Source organism: Odontomachus brunneus, unplaced genomic scaffold, assembly GCF_010583005.1.
Source record: "Odontomachus brunneus isolate Ranch 3 - 2012 unplaced genomic scaffold, Obru_v1 Obru_scaffold_020, whole genome shotgun sequence".
In the NCBI taxonomy this organism is placed as follows: domain Eukaryota; kingdom Metazoa; phylum Arthropoda; class Insecta; order Hymenoptera; family Formicidae; genus Odontomachus; species Odontomachus brunneus.
Window position 1 is genome coordinate 2,671,167 of NW_022639470.1, and position 16,630 is coordinate 2,687,796.

Consider the following 16,630-nt stretch of genomic DNA (forward strand, 5'->3'; position numbering starts at 1 on the left):
GCGAGGAACCTGTTTTGAGGTCGTATTCTACCACGTATTTCTGACGTGATGAAGGATCCGTTTCATGTGTAATACGAAAGAAGTTGTCCGATATACTAAGTATAATCTATAAAATCTATAAAATATGATTTGATCGCAATCCATCTCTGTAAAGCATAATTTGCTTCAAACCTTTCAAGATTTGAATTTATTTTGAAAACGTTTTCTTCTCTCTTTTGTCATTCAATTGTAAAGGGATATCTTCCCGTTTAATTGAATAAATAAAAAAGTGACAGAAGAAATTTTATCGCAATTTTGAGATTCATTTGAAGTTTAATTCGAGCAAAGCAGGAACTTTATCAACGTCATCTACTTTCTTCAAGTGGAATCTCACTCGAAATGAGTGAGAAGTGACAGTATTTTCGTTGATACTATGTCACTCGAGATCACAAGGGTGAATGTTTCAACTCAAGCTAGAGTGAATTCTGACTTCATATAGGCGGATATTCCAATCGATTAGAGCGAATATGTTCCTATGACAATGTGAAATATATCCGATTCACTCTTCAATTTCGTAAAATATTCGCTCGACGATTAAGAGTAACGAATTTATTCTATATGAATGAAGAATTATCGAATTCGAATGACTCAATGATCATTATACTTTTTGAGTGAAATTTCACTCCAAGAAATTTAGAGAGTGCATTCCGCAATGTGGCAATTTAAGATAAACGACGCCTAGCATACCAATCGTAGGAACAAATGCATTATGTAATCAAATATACTTGTGATATCACTGCATATTGCAAATATAGCGCGATTGCGTGATATAACCGCGGGGATAAAAACACTTATTACAAGGCATCGCGGTTTCCCTCTGCGCGGCGGTCGTAATTTACGATAACGCGTACAAATAATGCAACTGCGATTATTAATGCCACTTCATCGGCGCGACGCTTTTACGAGGTACGAGATCGCGAGAATTCGCCGGCGAATCGATGCGATTTGAAAAATGTATCTCTCGCGAGAGACCGTCGGGGTCTTGCCGTGAGCACGTATACCGCAGCGGTTTTAACCGTCGGTGGTAACGAGGCTCGTTCGTAAAATAAGTAACGATCCTGTTCGACGAAGAGCAACGAGTAGGGCGCACGAACACGGTCTCTTAAAAGTTACACCGAATAACGACCATACGTAACTGCGTACACGCACCGGGCTCCTTTCACGACACGTGTTCCTCTTTTTTTCTCGCGGCCGACCGAGTGGACGCGGGGGGAGAGATAGTTATCAGCAGAGATAACACGCGCGCACAAAGAACGGAGGAGGAAGACAAACGCGCGTGTCGCGAATATACGCTCGCGTGGATGAGCGGTAATTTCGCCGGTTGCGCGACTTCCGCGAGAATAAAAATGACCGTACACGTCCCACGACTTCTTCTGCATCTTTTCCCCTTGGAGGGGGGAAAAAATCGCCGCGTTCTTCGCGCTCCGCTTTCATCGTTTCTCACGTGGCTCTGTCGATGCGGTATATTTAACGCACTGCTAGATATATTAGAAAAACAAATGGTTATTGCAGTCATAGCGAAAATTAGATACGGGAAATTAGCTAAGATGAATAAATGACTAGCGAGCATATGTGCGATATCGCATATGTTTTGTAATTAATATAGATGATAGAGAGAAGCGGAATGTCTATCTGAACTATTTGTCAAATTTGAGCAAGAAAGTCTCTTTGCAGCATTTATCTAGATTAAATCTAGTCACGTTTTTTATAAAAGTGACTGTGATGGACAAAAAAGCCTAAGGTGAATGCCTCAATTGGTGACAGTTGCATTCGTTTCTCTTAATAAATCAATTCATATCCTTATCTTCATCCTTTTTTATTGATAAATTTATTGATAAATTTATATATTTTTTTCATTTTCACAATAATATTACATAATCACTAATTGGGACATTCATTTCGTGTCACAAATTGAACAAAACTAAACTGTTATGTCACTAAATGATATATCATTTTTTACTTTTAAGAAAATATTAGAAATAAAGTCAAATCTTCCTATAAATAAAAAAAAATATATATATAATATATTTGAAGCCTCAAATGTTCAAACTTTCCAACAAAATCAATTTTGTGTGCTTAGCTTAGCACGCGTACATTAAGTAATTGATTTATTTTCACAATAAAGTTACTAGGTTACTATATTCCTGAAGGAAAAACTCCCATGCCAAGACAAGACAAGCCATGACAGTACAAAAAAAAGACAAAAGAACCTACAATCCTCACACTTATTTAAATTTGCTTGCAAACATTGCTAGAATGCTGCTGTTGTTAATTTTACGTAACATAGATTTTTTTAGCAGATACAAAAAACTGCATTATAAATTTTAACTGTAACGTTTATAATTCTATCTAGACCAGTAAAACATATTTTTGAGTGGACAAGTGCCCAGACGACGAGCGGACTGTATCAGCGACGAGTTTTCACGTGTGCAAACGATAGCGTCTGATGGAAGAGTTATCGAACGCGCGATAAGGGTGCGCTCTCTCGCACTTTTGCGCAGCGAACGCCTAATGACGTTGCGGCCGCGGGACGAGGCGTGAGTAATTTACTGTCGGGATGAATACCGGCTGACCGGTAGCCACTTTACGTACTAGTATATCACGGTAATTGATGGCCGTATGTATTCGCCGTCGTAGTGCTTCGCCGCAATCTCGCATCACACACCGGCGATTCCGCGCACCGGATAGCGTCGGTGAGGTGTTCGTCGCGTCGATATAGTCGTCGTTCCGAGAGGAGTCGATAAGAACTGCCGTTGCTGTTGCCAGCACGGTCGAATGTCTCGAAAGATAGTTGCAAAGAGCTATCGTTTAAAAATAATGCCCGCTAAGAGGGTTACACGCGGAGCGCGCGATAAGAAGGTTTTTCGCTCGACTGCCCGCCACGAATAATAGTCTCGGCTATTTGCCGATACGTACGTAGGTTTTATGGACGTCGCACAGCTGAACGAGATTCCTGAACGTCGCGCTCGCACACAAGAATCCTCGCGTCGGCTGTATATATTTTCGTGCGCCTCTCGATTCGCGGCTATCAATTACATCTCGCGGCGACACGCTCGCAGAAATATGCGCCGATGTTTTGTAAATGTTCGACCGGAATGTTTTCCGTCTATGACACACCGAAGTGATTCACTGCTAACTCTTCATTCTGCGCAATAATATTTATATGTAGATATTACGCGCGGCGAGAGAGAGAGAGAGAGAGAGAGAGAGAGAGTTAGAGAGAGAGAGAGAGAGAGAGAGAGAAACATGTACACATTACCTCTACAAATAAAACGCTCGAATTTTTACTTTCGTGCTTTTCAAATTTCTTGAAGTAAAATTTCATCCAAAAAGCGGAGTAACCACGAAGTCACTAGAACTCGAGTGAACTTTCGCTCATGTAGAGTGAAATCTTTATTCCGAACAGTCGTGAGAATATTTTCACTAAAAATTAAGGAGCGATTTTGGTGTATACTAGAAGTGACAATACATTTGTGACAAAATATCTTGGGGAAAAAATTATATATTTTAAGGTAAAATAACTACTTAAGAAATTTTTATATATTTTGTAAAGTAAAATAACGTGACACTGTGTTGAATATACGTCAACAATAGTTCCCAATTATGACAACTTGAAGCACTGCAACTTTATCCGATAAAAAGTTACACTCTAATAAACTAAAACATTCGCTCATATAAACTCAGAATCCATCCTAACGTTAAGTGAAACATTCTCTCTTGCGATTTCGAGTAGCAGTATTCTCACTATCAGTTTCGAGTGAAAATACTGCCATTTTCACTTGCTTTGAGTGAGATTCTATTTTAAGAACCGAATGTTCCAATTTCTTGGTAAGTTAACTGAAAGTTAAATAAGTTATGTTTATCTTTGTTTCTCCTTCAACTTAAACAAAGACAGACATATGACTTAACTATCAGTTAACTTACCAAGAAGTTCGAACAACCGGCCCTAAGAATTTTAGAGTAATTATATGAAGATAAACCGTGTCACTGCTTTCAATTAATATGGAGAAACGAGACGTGATATCTTCCTCTTGAATTTTGTAAAGTTCCATAATATTTATAAATATTCAGATACACGAAAAAATATATACAAATGTGCACGCACAGACGTGTATACCACGAAACGTTATGTTCTGTCCTTCGCCCGACAACTTAATTATGCGCATGTAGCGATACAGTCGCTTTCATTGAAATTCAGAAACGAGACACCGATTTCTCGTCGGTCTCGTGAGCGCGATCGCGTACGCGCACATAATGTGTCGCCCGTGAATACGCGTTCTGTATCTCGATAGAGTACACCGCGAACATCGATACGTCGATACAGTTGCATGCTCGGCGCTCTTACTCATTAGAGCAAATCTACGATCGGTAGACACCGATCGGCTGGGAAAGGCAATCGGTCATTACGACACCTCGGTAATTAACTCGAGACCGATCGCGCGCGCGTACGCGCAGTCTTCCCCCCTTTGTATATGCACACGCGAATTCACCGCAACGCAGAAGGCGAAAAAGGAAGAAAGGAGGGAAGTCTGCACAAGCTCGTTACGGTGGCTGTACGATTTACATATTCGGCCGCACTTATACGATCGCGACGATCGATAGTTTATTCGCTCGAGCGAATCGTCACGCGGACGCACCGCGTTCGGCGAAACGAAGAAAGCCGGTCGTCTAGCGGCCGCGAGCGACGTCCGCCGGTTCATGCTAATTTTCTAGAATGCGCGTTTATATGTCACGACGTCGGAAAAAAGATACCGATCTGGGAGCATAAGTTATTAATGCGTCCCTGCCGATCGTTTGGCTTAAAGATTAATAGCCACACCGGAAGTGCCAATTGGAACGCCGCTGGGCGCCACAATGATTAGACTAGATTTCACGATTGTATACAAAAAAAAATATTATATATATATATATATATATATATATATATATATATATATATATATATATATATATTCTTTCCGCGCGCGCATATAATCACGAATATATATTTATATATGTATATGTGTGTGTAAGATTGATGTATTATTACGCATAGTCATCTAAACCAAACATTTTAAATTTATAACTAAAAGTTTACGTAATCTCTCATTTACAAAATGATAGAGAACTTTCTTGTTCAGTTCAACTTAATGTATAGGCATACAAATGCAGACGTCGCCATCACAATTCATTTATCGCACGTTGTTATTCATTAGTCTTGTTTAATTAATAACTCAAAATTTTACGTGGTTGTTCGCGAAATAGTAAGTGAATTTTGTATTTAGTTTAACGAATTTTATTTGCATACAAAGGCTGTGTCATAAATTGGCTGTGTTAGACACTCTATACGTATATGTATGTGTATATATATATTTTTTTTACATAAATTCTTTTCAATTTTGCTATGTTTCTGGTAGTACACACACAGAAAAAATATTGTGGTAAAAATTATGTACAAAAATTATGTATTAAAATTATAATTTTTTAAAATGATTTTGTAAAGCTGGGCTGTACAGAAATTGTAAAAAACATAAAATATAGTAAATTTAACCTACATGGCATACGATATAAAAAACATTCTGTTATAATAATAAAATGTCAAACGTGTGGAAAAGTTTATTTTTAAACAAATATATAATAATTTTGATCATATTTATTTCTGTATGGTCCAAAATTATCAAAATTTTCTTGCAATTTTTACAACATTCTCTCTGTGCGGAGGAATAGATTGTCAGTAAAGTCTATCTCGTTAAAGGACATAGTAAATTTCGTTAGAAATATAGCAAATATTTTAATAGAGTATATTTCAATGTCTAAAATATAAACAGCAAATATAAAATGAAAGGATAATTTCTGCAGATAATTAGTGCCAACACGGAAAAAAAGGTTTGTTCATATTTCACCAGAAATCTGATTAACCCAATAACACATTTTTTTCCGTACACCATAATTTCTATTCAATTCAACGGAGTTGGACAAGTTCCCAAAGAGTAGTTGCAGGTTCCAGTAAAAATTATGCAGAAAAATAATGGAGAATAGTCCGAGAACAGTGCGAGGTCTCAAGAAGATTTGGCATATTGTGCATCTCATAGTTGACAACTCGCATCTCCGTACAACGAAGTACTTGCAAAAGGGAAATGTCGTTCGCGCATCTAAAATGTCGAGTGAATGAACTACACGACCTGTATTGAACCGAAGTGTTCCAGAGAACTCGAACGCGCGCGATATTTTCTCCCTGTCGAGCGGTTCGCTTTCTACGACTGAAAATCGCGTACGACATAGTATCATAAACTCCGTCGCGGTCTCACGTGGTCTATTGTTTTCGCATGGGATGCTATTGCGTACGCGGTAGATGTTATGCAAACATATCAATATCTGTTGAACTGAATCTCTCAAGTCGCAGCGCACCTATGTGGCACGCACGTATCTCCTGCAAGAGCGAATCCATTAGATTTACGCGCTTCTTAGGCTTCCAACGGCTCTTGAAAGACGTGGGATCTTTCGGCTTGAGGTGTGCGTTAAGACATGAGCTCGAGACATGAAAAGCTAATTAGTTGGCGCGGATGATATTGTTCATCGACGCGGCCGGAGAAACGGGAGCGTTCGACACGAAAAGTGAAAATCGTCCCGACTGTCGTTATCGCGTCATTTTGTGAGAGATGAGAGTTGATTGTCGTCGCATCGAATACTGTCGGCGACTGTCGAGGTCATTACTTGAAATACGTCGACGTGCGTGAGATCCGAATTCCCGGCGACGGATGTGAGGAAACACGGATGCGACAGGAGATTGATAGGAGACACGAGTAATGCCGGTAACGCCCTTTCTTGTCGTCGCCGAGTAGAAACGGGACTTAATTGCGAGCCTGTGTCAATTATAAGTCCATTAAGCAGAGTTCGCGATGTGGTAACGGATGCGGCCGTGCGCCGAACACAGCACGCCTTTACCTACTGCAATAACAAGCACGATTTACGTAAACACGATGAGTGAAACCTTGTGTTGTTTTGTGTGCCGAAGTAGGTGACCTTGGCTCACTTGCGATTTCGAAAACCTCTTCGTGGTGCTGCGTCTAAACGTGACGACCAGTGCGCGCAAAATTATTTCCTTCAAATGCGCTGCACATAGTGAGACGGGACGTTCGCGAGGTTGATCCTTGCGGACAAGAATCCTTGACTCAATGCCAGATTGGATGTTGTCGGACTAAAATTCGCAGGATGCGACTTTGGTCTCGCACAGCGAGCTACGGTTTTTAGCTTCGTTTTCCTGGAAATCATTTCTGCGGCCAATGTACTTGTATTCTTCCTTTGCTTACTCAACATCGAGGAGAGTACTGTTATGAGCGACCGGTGGTAGCTGCACGGATTGCCATAAGCAGCAAAAGCCGGCAGAGTATCTCACCGTTTTCCCATGGCGCTTAGCATGCAGCTACCGTAGACGAATCACGGTGCAGAGCCCACGAATTTCGATTGCACCGTGGAAACGGAATTAACTCTAGAATCCTAAACTTAAAATTTACTCAGACCAACTCTTCAAACATTATCGTTCTTTAAAAAATGTGCTTTGTTTTTTCATTATAGCTCTGTTCAATTCCAATGAATTGCTGAAACATTAATAGATCCATATTCATCGATGTTTTCTACACCGATTAAAAAAAATTATTGAATTTTTCGATAATTTTTCTGGAAGTTACGAGCAAATAAAATGCGCTCAGTAAAATTTTGCTTAGGGTTCACTTAACTTTTTGATATTTAAGATCCTAAGGTTAAGGTAGAAGTATCAACGTCTGGATAATAATAACATCGGTACTTAACTCTCGACACATTATTATTGTTTTTGCCTTTAGATATGAATATTTAAATGTCTAATATAAAATATATATAGGTCATTCCCCTTATTATAATATTTGGATCGCGCGAAAAATAACCAAAATAACCAAAATTGCTGCTGTTAACCATCATTTTTTGGCAAATTAATATTTACTTTTTACTTGTACGTGCAAAGTTGAGTATTAGTGTTATTATTGCCCTGACATTATCTTACAAACTAATTTCTGCAGACAGGAAGTATCAGCGATAAGCTCCTTGCAGATTGAATTCGTGATATTCTAAGTATTTCAATATAAAATATTTTTAACACACAATAAATATCCCAAAGATTAGGATGTTCCACAGACACGTCTGCGCGACATTTTTCTAGATATTTGCATTGTTCGGCTAATAAATTAATACCTTAAGCATATTTACGAGAAAATAGCTTCGTCAGCTGTGCAAAGCGAGAAAGGTGACTGCTATCGTAAGAAAAACAGACGTCTCGCTTAGATCCTTGCCTTGCTATCGACGATTAAACATTGTTTTCTTCTTGTCCTCTTATGGGATCGGCTTCGTACGAAACGGCGGTGAGAAAACTATCGATGCAATTTATATATTTGTAATAATGTTAGACATAACTTTTCATATCGTATCTTAAGTAATCTTTTGCATATTTCTCTTCGCATCATGTAAAATGAAAGTATCTCGGACAAGTGGCTAATTCTGGACTTTCCTATTGTTCTTGACTTTTAAATACGAATATTTAAATTCTCAAAACATAGAATACATTTATACATATTTTCTGTTGAAAGTTTAAATATTTATATTTAAAGACTAAAGATGAGAAAAAAATGTCGGTTTATAATTTTTTGATCGGTTTATCTGATGACACGTCATTATGATCGAAAGTATCCGATAAAATTTAAGCGGATATCCTGATCGAGTATAAAAATTGATCGGAATTTGATCAAAAATTTCCGTTTGTTATTCTTTTATCGGATTTCTTTCAATGTAAAAGTGGGTTTATCAATGCGCTCGATGCGTTCCACATACTCGCCGTGTGTGTGTGTGTGTGTGTGTGTGTGTGTGTGTGCGCGCGTTTAAGAAGCAGCGGCACACGTGCTTCCTGTTGATACAAGGTTCTCATAACCCACTGCACGCGCGCAATATAAATGACAATTGCGCCCATCGGTGATCACGACGTCACTTACAAAATCAGAATGCGTAGTATGCGTGTAACGTGTGCGAGAGCACACGTAAACAGCGACTTCTCTCGGGCAGACAGGTGTCTGTCCCGGCGACGGACGAAATTCGGGTCGAGTGCTCGATTCCTCATCCATTCGCATTTCCTGCCAAGGGAAAACACCGGGCGCTACTTGTCGGTAGCGGGCGAAACTTTCCTCGCGGTTTAGCGAACAAAAAGCGGCGCGATCGCGCGAAGGAGAACGACCGACGCGATGCGAACGAAAGCGTTGGAGAAGAGGATCGGACGCGAGACTTTGCTTAGCCCGGATCGAATCTCCCCTGTGCTTTTCTACAGCTTGATTTCCCTTGTGAATGAACCCACCGCGCCGAGTCACTCGGCGGGACGTTACGCGATTTATATGCGCGGTTATACGTGAGCCTTTAGAAACGTGCGCAAGTATACATTCGTGTGCGTGTGTGTGAATATTGTCGAGCACGCGCCAACTGAATATTTCCATTCTCGTATAATGAATGGTAAGGAATAACATAACTTTGACGGAATATTTGTGCGATACAGCAAACGATGAACATAATCTATATCAAACGACTGCCATGAAGAATGACACTTGAGTGGTCTCATCAATATTTGTAAACTGTCATGCCCGCGAAGGAATGTGCACATTTTCAAGGCTTCGCACGTGGAAGCCATACTTCGTGTCGGAAACCTGTCACGTCGATCCGGGCATTATTCGAACGACGACGTGCGAGTATACGAGTAATCTCCCAATAAGATGAACTTCTGATCCCTACACTGTGGGAGCAAAAAGATCTAAAAAATAAAAAAATAAAACATAAAAAAATTTATTTGGCGAATACTAGTAACATATTTACTTAAACCGAAATTTAAAAGAAATGTAAATTTTCTCATCTAAAAAATATTTTATACAAGTAGATCTATGTTATTAGTATTTACCGATTAAATATTTTTTTATTTTTTCACTAAGAGAAATCACCCGATAAAAAATTAACAAACGAATATTCCTGATCAAAATACCGATGAACTTTTCTATTCGGTCAGGAAACATCCGATGAGAAATATCGATTAATAATTTTTTGATCGGTTTATGAGTGAATGAAATGTTATTCAGAAGTATCCAATTAAATTTAATTGGATATAAAGATTGATCGGAATTTGATCGAAAATATCCGTTTGTCAATTTTTTATCGGATAATTTCTCTCAGTGCTAGATATTTTTTTCCTCTCTGTGTATAAAACATTTAAACGCGAGGAATGTGTATCCTTGCGGAACGGAATTCACAATTACTTTTACCAAGTAAAACGTATCTCTTCGCGAAACAAATTATATCCTAAAGTTATTAGGAGTTTTATACAATATTAGATATATAATTATATAATTGTAATTTATAATTATATATATATATATATATATATATATATATATATATAATTGTAATATTAACATGTTATGTTGGTGCTATTTGAAATTTATATCTGGACACGTAACAGGCAAGAAACGAGCGCGAGGCACAATTTTTAGGCGCGGAGATTTCACTAGCAGATCTTTTTTTGGTTATCTGGGCCATACGGATGATAATCACGCGCCGCACGAAGCGAGTAATCGGGGCGAGATAGCCGATCTGCGACCGAAATAAGAGAGTCGAAAGCGAAACGTGACATTTCGCGGTCCGCTGCGATAAATTTGCTAGAGTTAATCGCCCGAACTTTGTACCGTCATTTCGTGTCATCATCCAGGCGCTTTTTTCACGCGCCCTCAAAAATCCCGCGCGACGCACTGAGCGAATCGATCGCTCTTGAAATTAAGGTTGCGCGTCCGTTTGGAACGGCAAAATATTTTGGCAAAACGTAGCCGGCGGGAATGCCGCGTTAATAATGATAATCCGCCCGCCCTCTTAATAAATTGTGACACCGCGAAAATACGCGGCGCGCCGCTGCGTTGCGCACTTCCTCATTTCGTCTCGCGCGCGGTTCTCATACAGTGAAAGTAATGCATAACGGTATAATGCGACGCCACGTAAGCAACAACAGCGCGAAATCACTCTGATTTTCGTCAAGATCGTGATGCTGCGGACCGTAGCGCGCAGCACCGTCGATAACTGAAATGTCGGCTTGGCATTTTCGAAAGCATCCAATGCAGCATACAGAATTGCGTATCGCCGTGCGCGACGATAACGTGTGTTCTGCTCAACTTTGGCCGCCTTTGTTCACGCGGAAAATCGCGCGATAATACTAAACGTCGCCAGCGTGGGAAGAGTGGGCCACTTATCGCTTTATCGTGCCCGCATGTCAACGTTAACGCAACGTTATCGCGTTTACGTGCGTACGTAGAATCGCGTGGGTAATGTATCCTCGTTGTACAGTCGTTTCTTTCTAGGACGGTTTGCATATATATTTTTTAATAAAGCTAGAACCTCAAGTTGTCACAATTCAGCGAACTGTTGATATACTCGCGCAGTAGTCGGTTATGACAGGAGCCAAAGATAGATGATAGTAGGGGAGATCGAAACTAGATGCCCCATACATCAAAATTTCGGAATTACAAAGATTTATCAAGATTTGCTAAGCAAGCCTATAACAGTGGCTTATAATTGTGATAACTTGGATTGCTTCAAATTTCATCAGAAAAAATATTTGTAAACAGTTCTGTAACCGAGTATACTCAACTATCCAGTGTTATCGAGTTTCACATGTTTACTCATGCCGATAGTTCATTAAAAATTTCACAAAGGCTATCGTTTTGATTTTTCTTTAGTTTTTGTTGATGCAAAGATAACGAGCAATGTTAAATGCCTAAGAAAATTCTTTGTACAGAAATGAGCACGTTTTCGAGACCAATAGCGTAATATTGTATCCGAACTGTGATTTTTGTATTCGTATACATGAGTCGCACGTTCTCCAAGTCGGCAATCACGAGAATGACGCTTGTGTCCTTGCTGAATAAGGTGCGAACGACCGCGAGGAGAGGCATAGAGCTCTCTCAACTCGTGCTACGTGCGCTGTTTAAATAATGCCATTTCATGATTCACGCAGTTCACTTCGACCGAGCTGACGACCAACCGACTCAGTTCGTCGTGCAACAATAACGGTCTGAACGTCATTTAATATGTAATTGATTCCTTAACTGGCAAATGATATTCAACCTTAAAAATAGCGTGAGATCGGGACCGAACAATTTCTCACGGAAGGCATCTTATGTTTCAAACGGCGTCCCTCAGATTAATTATATCCACGAGCTATTGTGAGCATGTAAATTATGACATGAGGAATCACGGTTTCATTGACATTTCGTAGTCGCGGTGTTCCTGCAACTGTTTGCAGTTCTTTTAAAACAATGAGTCACGCTCTTTGCGCGCCAGGGTCGCTGAAAACGATTGTTTTCGGAGTTAATGTAAAGAGATAAGTCGCGAGACTGCTTGTGCTTTGGAGAAGCGCGCTTGAGAGTATTCGGTTTGCCGCGGCATGTCACGTTCGTTTGTTTTGCCTTAAGTAAAGTTGATCGCAAGCGAGATTGCAGGTAACGCGCATGTGAAAAATTGTCAATTAAGGTGGAAGTGCCAGTGCTTACCAGTGAATACGTATCTGACTCTAGATATTCTTATTACTTTGGTCTTAGATATGAAAATTTAGACATGAATATTTAAATTTTTAACATGAAATATATATATATATATATATATATATATATATATATATATATATATATAGAGAGAGAGAGAGAGAGAGAGAGAGATTACTCTTAGTAATCTCAACCGAGTTTTAACGCATCTGAATGTTCAGAGAGACGTTTTCATTCACAGTAATACAGATGTTATTTCTGATCAACGAGTTTTTTTTCTGATCCCGATTCAGCTACCTGAACAGAAATTTTTACCTATGTAGATTTTTTCTCTCAGTACTGCTATGTTTTCCAACCTAAATTTGCTCCGCTAGCCGGCGTAACGAGACCGAATCGATCAGCCTGGTGAAGTGCACAAACCGCCGTAAAGCTGCACCTCCAGAAAAGACACTTAACGTTCTTTAAGTGTCAACGGGGGAGTAATAAACCCGCGCGAGACGCGTATCCACCTCGCGGCTCGGCTGACGGAGTCACCCACGCGTATCTGCCTCCGGAGGTGAAACGGCAGGAAACCGTTGCAGCGGGGATATCCGTCGAAATGAGACGTCGCTCGACATGCACGTCGCACCGACGCGTCGACACCCACGTCGTGCCAAGCTTAACGCGTTTACGCGACTCGTGCGCGATTTTGACGACGCAGGGCGCCCGAGAGCGCGGCGTTTTTTCGTCGGTGTACTTTCTACTTTTCGCGCGCGAGCAATCGGGTCAGCACACACCTGGTCGGCCGATTCAATGCGATGCAATGACTCAGGCGTGATCTCGCGATCGCTCGGCTCGGTCTGGCGCCTCGCGCTCCGCCGCCGAGAACAGGCCGAGAAGGCGCGTTCTTCGCCGAGGAAATTCAACGCTATCCGCCGAAGAGTAAAGAACGCCGGAGAGTAAAGAACGCGTAGAAAGTATCTGTCACGGGGCAAAGCGTGCAGATGTGAGCCGCCGCCGCCGCCGCCGCCGCCGCCGGGAGGGCTCCGACAAGAAGTACTCTCATTTTCCACGCTCCGGTGAACGGCGACAAGGTCTCGCGATGGTCCCCGCTCGGCCAGATGGAAATGGGCGCCGCGCAGAGCGCAAACGCGACCGCGAGGCGCCAGGAGACACAAAGGCTGTGCGAGGGGACGCGTGAATCCGCAGGGACGAGGAATGTGATAATGACGCGGCTAACTAATTGCCGCGAAACGACGCATGAAGCCGCGAGACACGCGTTCCCGACGACGCGCACGGCGAAACGACGTTCGCCGGAAGAAAGTGCTGCTCGCTCGCTTCCGTCTCGGCCAAGCGCGTCCGAGTTTGCTCTGCGTGTCTCTGGGAAGTCCGCTGTGTGTTTCGCTTCTTTGTTGGCATTCTCTTTTTTCCATTATTCGATTGTTTATACACGATCTATATTCGACTGGCAATTCATCCCATGGTCCTGATCAGGTCAATCCCAATCAATTATCTGGTTTGTAAACAGGATAAGTGTTCCAGTGATGGAATATGTCTTAATGATTGAGTGTTAATAATGTATGAAAATTTAATCTTTTGGACTCGATGTTTAGGTTCCTAGAGTTAACGATCCTTATTATTAAATAATCCTAATTACCACGTGTGTTGCGTTACATGACTTATCAGGAGTCGATATATTATATATAATATTATTAATATATAATTATATATAATTAATATTAATTATATATATTAATTATATTATATTATATTATATATATTATATTATATTATATATATTATATATATATTAATATTATTATTAATATATAATTATATATAATATTTGTACAAACCAGATAACTGATTGGAATCAATTTAACGCGGACCAATGGGCTAAATTACTGCTCAAGTAGTTCTCATGTGTCGAACTTTGAGAGGGGAACAGCGTTATGAATTTTGCAGCAATAATTTCGAACATGGAGTCGATGAAAGGCAAAATAAAATAAAACTTTAGGAAAACTTTGAAAACCTTTAATTATTTTGGTAGAATATTGCGTTTTTTTTCATATCTCTGCAATTTTGCTGTCTCGACTTTGCTAAGGTCAATATAATTATTTCGGAATATATCATGGTCGCGCGTTATATTAGCGAGACGTTGTCTTCCTTCAAATGACTTTTCTCTCTCTCAAAAAGATTCGAACGCGTTGCCGCCTGAAATGCCGCATTTGAACAAAGAGCGCGCGGGTCAAGGATTGCGCGGCGTGCCTCGCAAAAAATCGACGATCTAAACGAAGATGGTTGGCAATTTAGTGACCTCGCATACCAGACATTTCCGCGCTTAAAGCAGCGCGTTCCAGTTTCAGTTTTCTCGCAAGCCGCGCGTTCCGCATCCGTCGACTTCTGCTTCCAATTTCATCCGCACCATTGACGCGTGCATTTCGCGCGTCATAGACGCTGCCATCGCGCACTGCCGTTCCTACCATCGTATATCTACGAAATCTTGCTTCAAATAGAGTGGAAATCTTTCTCTCTCTCGAGATCTCTCTCTCCCTCTCTCTCTCTCATATATATATAGGAAGTAGAATATTAATCGAGAAGTTGCTGGGACGAGGGAGAGAGGGGGAGGAAGAGGAAGCGGCACACAGCTGCGGCAACAGATGTCTAATCGTCGCCTGACAACAAGATCGGCCACCAGCTACACGGAGCAGCAGTAACGAGAGGCGAGCGAGAGGCGTTCAGTAATGCCATTCCGAGCACAATTGCGGTACGCGTCTTTCAAGAACAAACCTGCAATAAAGACGGCGATAAAGAGCAACGTGTCACGTAATTTACATGTTACCGACAACAAATACCCGTGGTCGTGCGACGCAGCTACCGAGAACATTCCAATGGATGCATTATAGCACCGTAATCATGAGCTTACGCGAGTGGAATAATGCTAGGCCTTCGTTTCGCGCAAGCTTTTAATTAATCGCGCGAGCCACTTTACCGTCTTTGGTATTATGTTAATGTCAAAAACGCTCCTTATCGTTCCGGAAGCATGGCGCGCTACCTCCGCCGGGAGTTTCGTGCGCGAGATGCGACACGGTGCGACTCGCACCGGCTGCTGGATATCGCGTTGCACGCGATATCACGCCGACAACGCACTCGCCGGCTAGATAATAATCTGTTAACGATATCTAGAAAATTACTGTAAGGAAAGGGCCGGTTATGCACCGCGTTCCCTGATGTCGCGTCGCGAAATTGCTACGTCGCGGCATCGGAGCGACGAGCGTGAAAACCGCAAATGATCCCGCGATGAACATGGGATGAACACACACCGTGCCCCGCGCATCGTGCGCGCACTCGTTTCAGAAATTAATGTTGAGCTGGATGAGATGAGGACTAATTGTAAATGATTCTGCCAATCGTGGGAAACCGCGCTGATTACATCGCATCCAGGCATCCAGCTGCTTGGAAGACGTAACTGATGAACCCGTACCGTCGACTCGTTATATTAATCATTTCTTTGGAACGAAATTCCTTCGGCAAATCAACGAGAACGAGGCGATTTGATGGAAAAAAAAAAAAAAAAACAGCAGCTTCATATCACGTTTGCGGATGTTTATTACGGACGGACGCTTCAGACGGATCTTATCCGAGATACCAAGCTTGAAGCAAAAGTGGTCAGTCTCAGAGTTGTAAAAATGTAAATTAAATTAAATGCAATTAAATTTTTCTCAATGTAATAATCGATTTGAATCAGTGTGTTTCAAATCAACTGATAACTGACAACTCGAGCAAAATCAATCGGAAAATGTTCAATTGATGACTGATTTCAATGAATTCAATTAAAGGCCGCTTAATTGACGATTTATAGGCGCAAAAGGAATCAAAAGTCGTTCAGTTAATAATTGAACTTAGCAAGTTTAAAGGCCGCTTTTATTTTGAACGTCTCGAGAGGACCTTAAAAATAATTTTTATATATTTTTTGAGAAAAAAATTTTATTGAAGAATTAGAAATTTTATTAAAGTATTAAAAATTACAAGTAAACACTTTATAT

At 40.9% G+C, this 16,630-nt stretch overlaps 1 protein-coding gene across 4 annotated transcripts in view; it reads right to left on the reverse strand.

Annotated features, from left to right (window-relative positions):
- The window catches only part of LOC116842044, a 196,905-nt gene that overhangs the window by 16,944 nt on the left and 163,331 nt on the right, over nt 1-16,630 (reverse strand). The window lies entirely within an intron of this gene.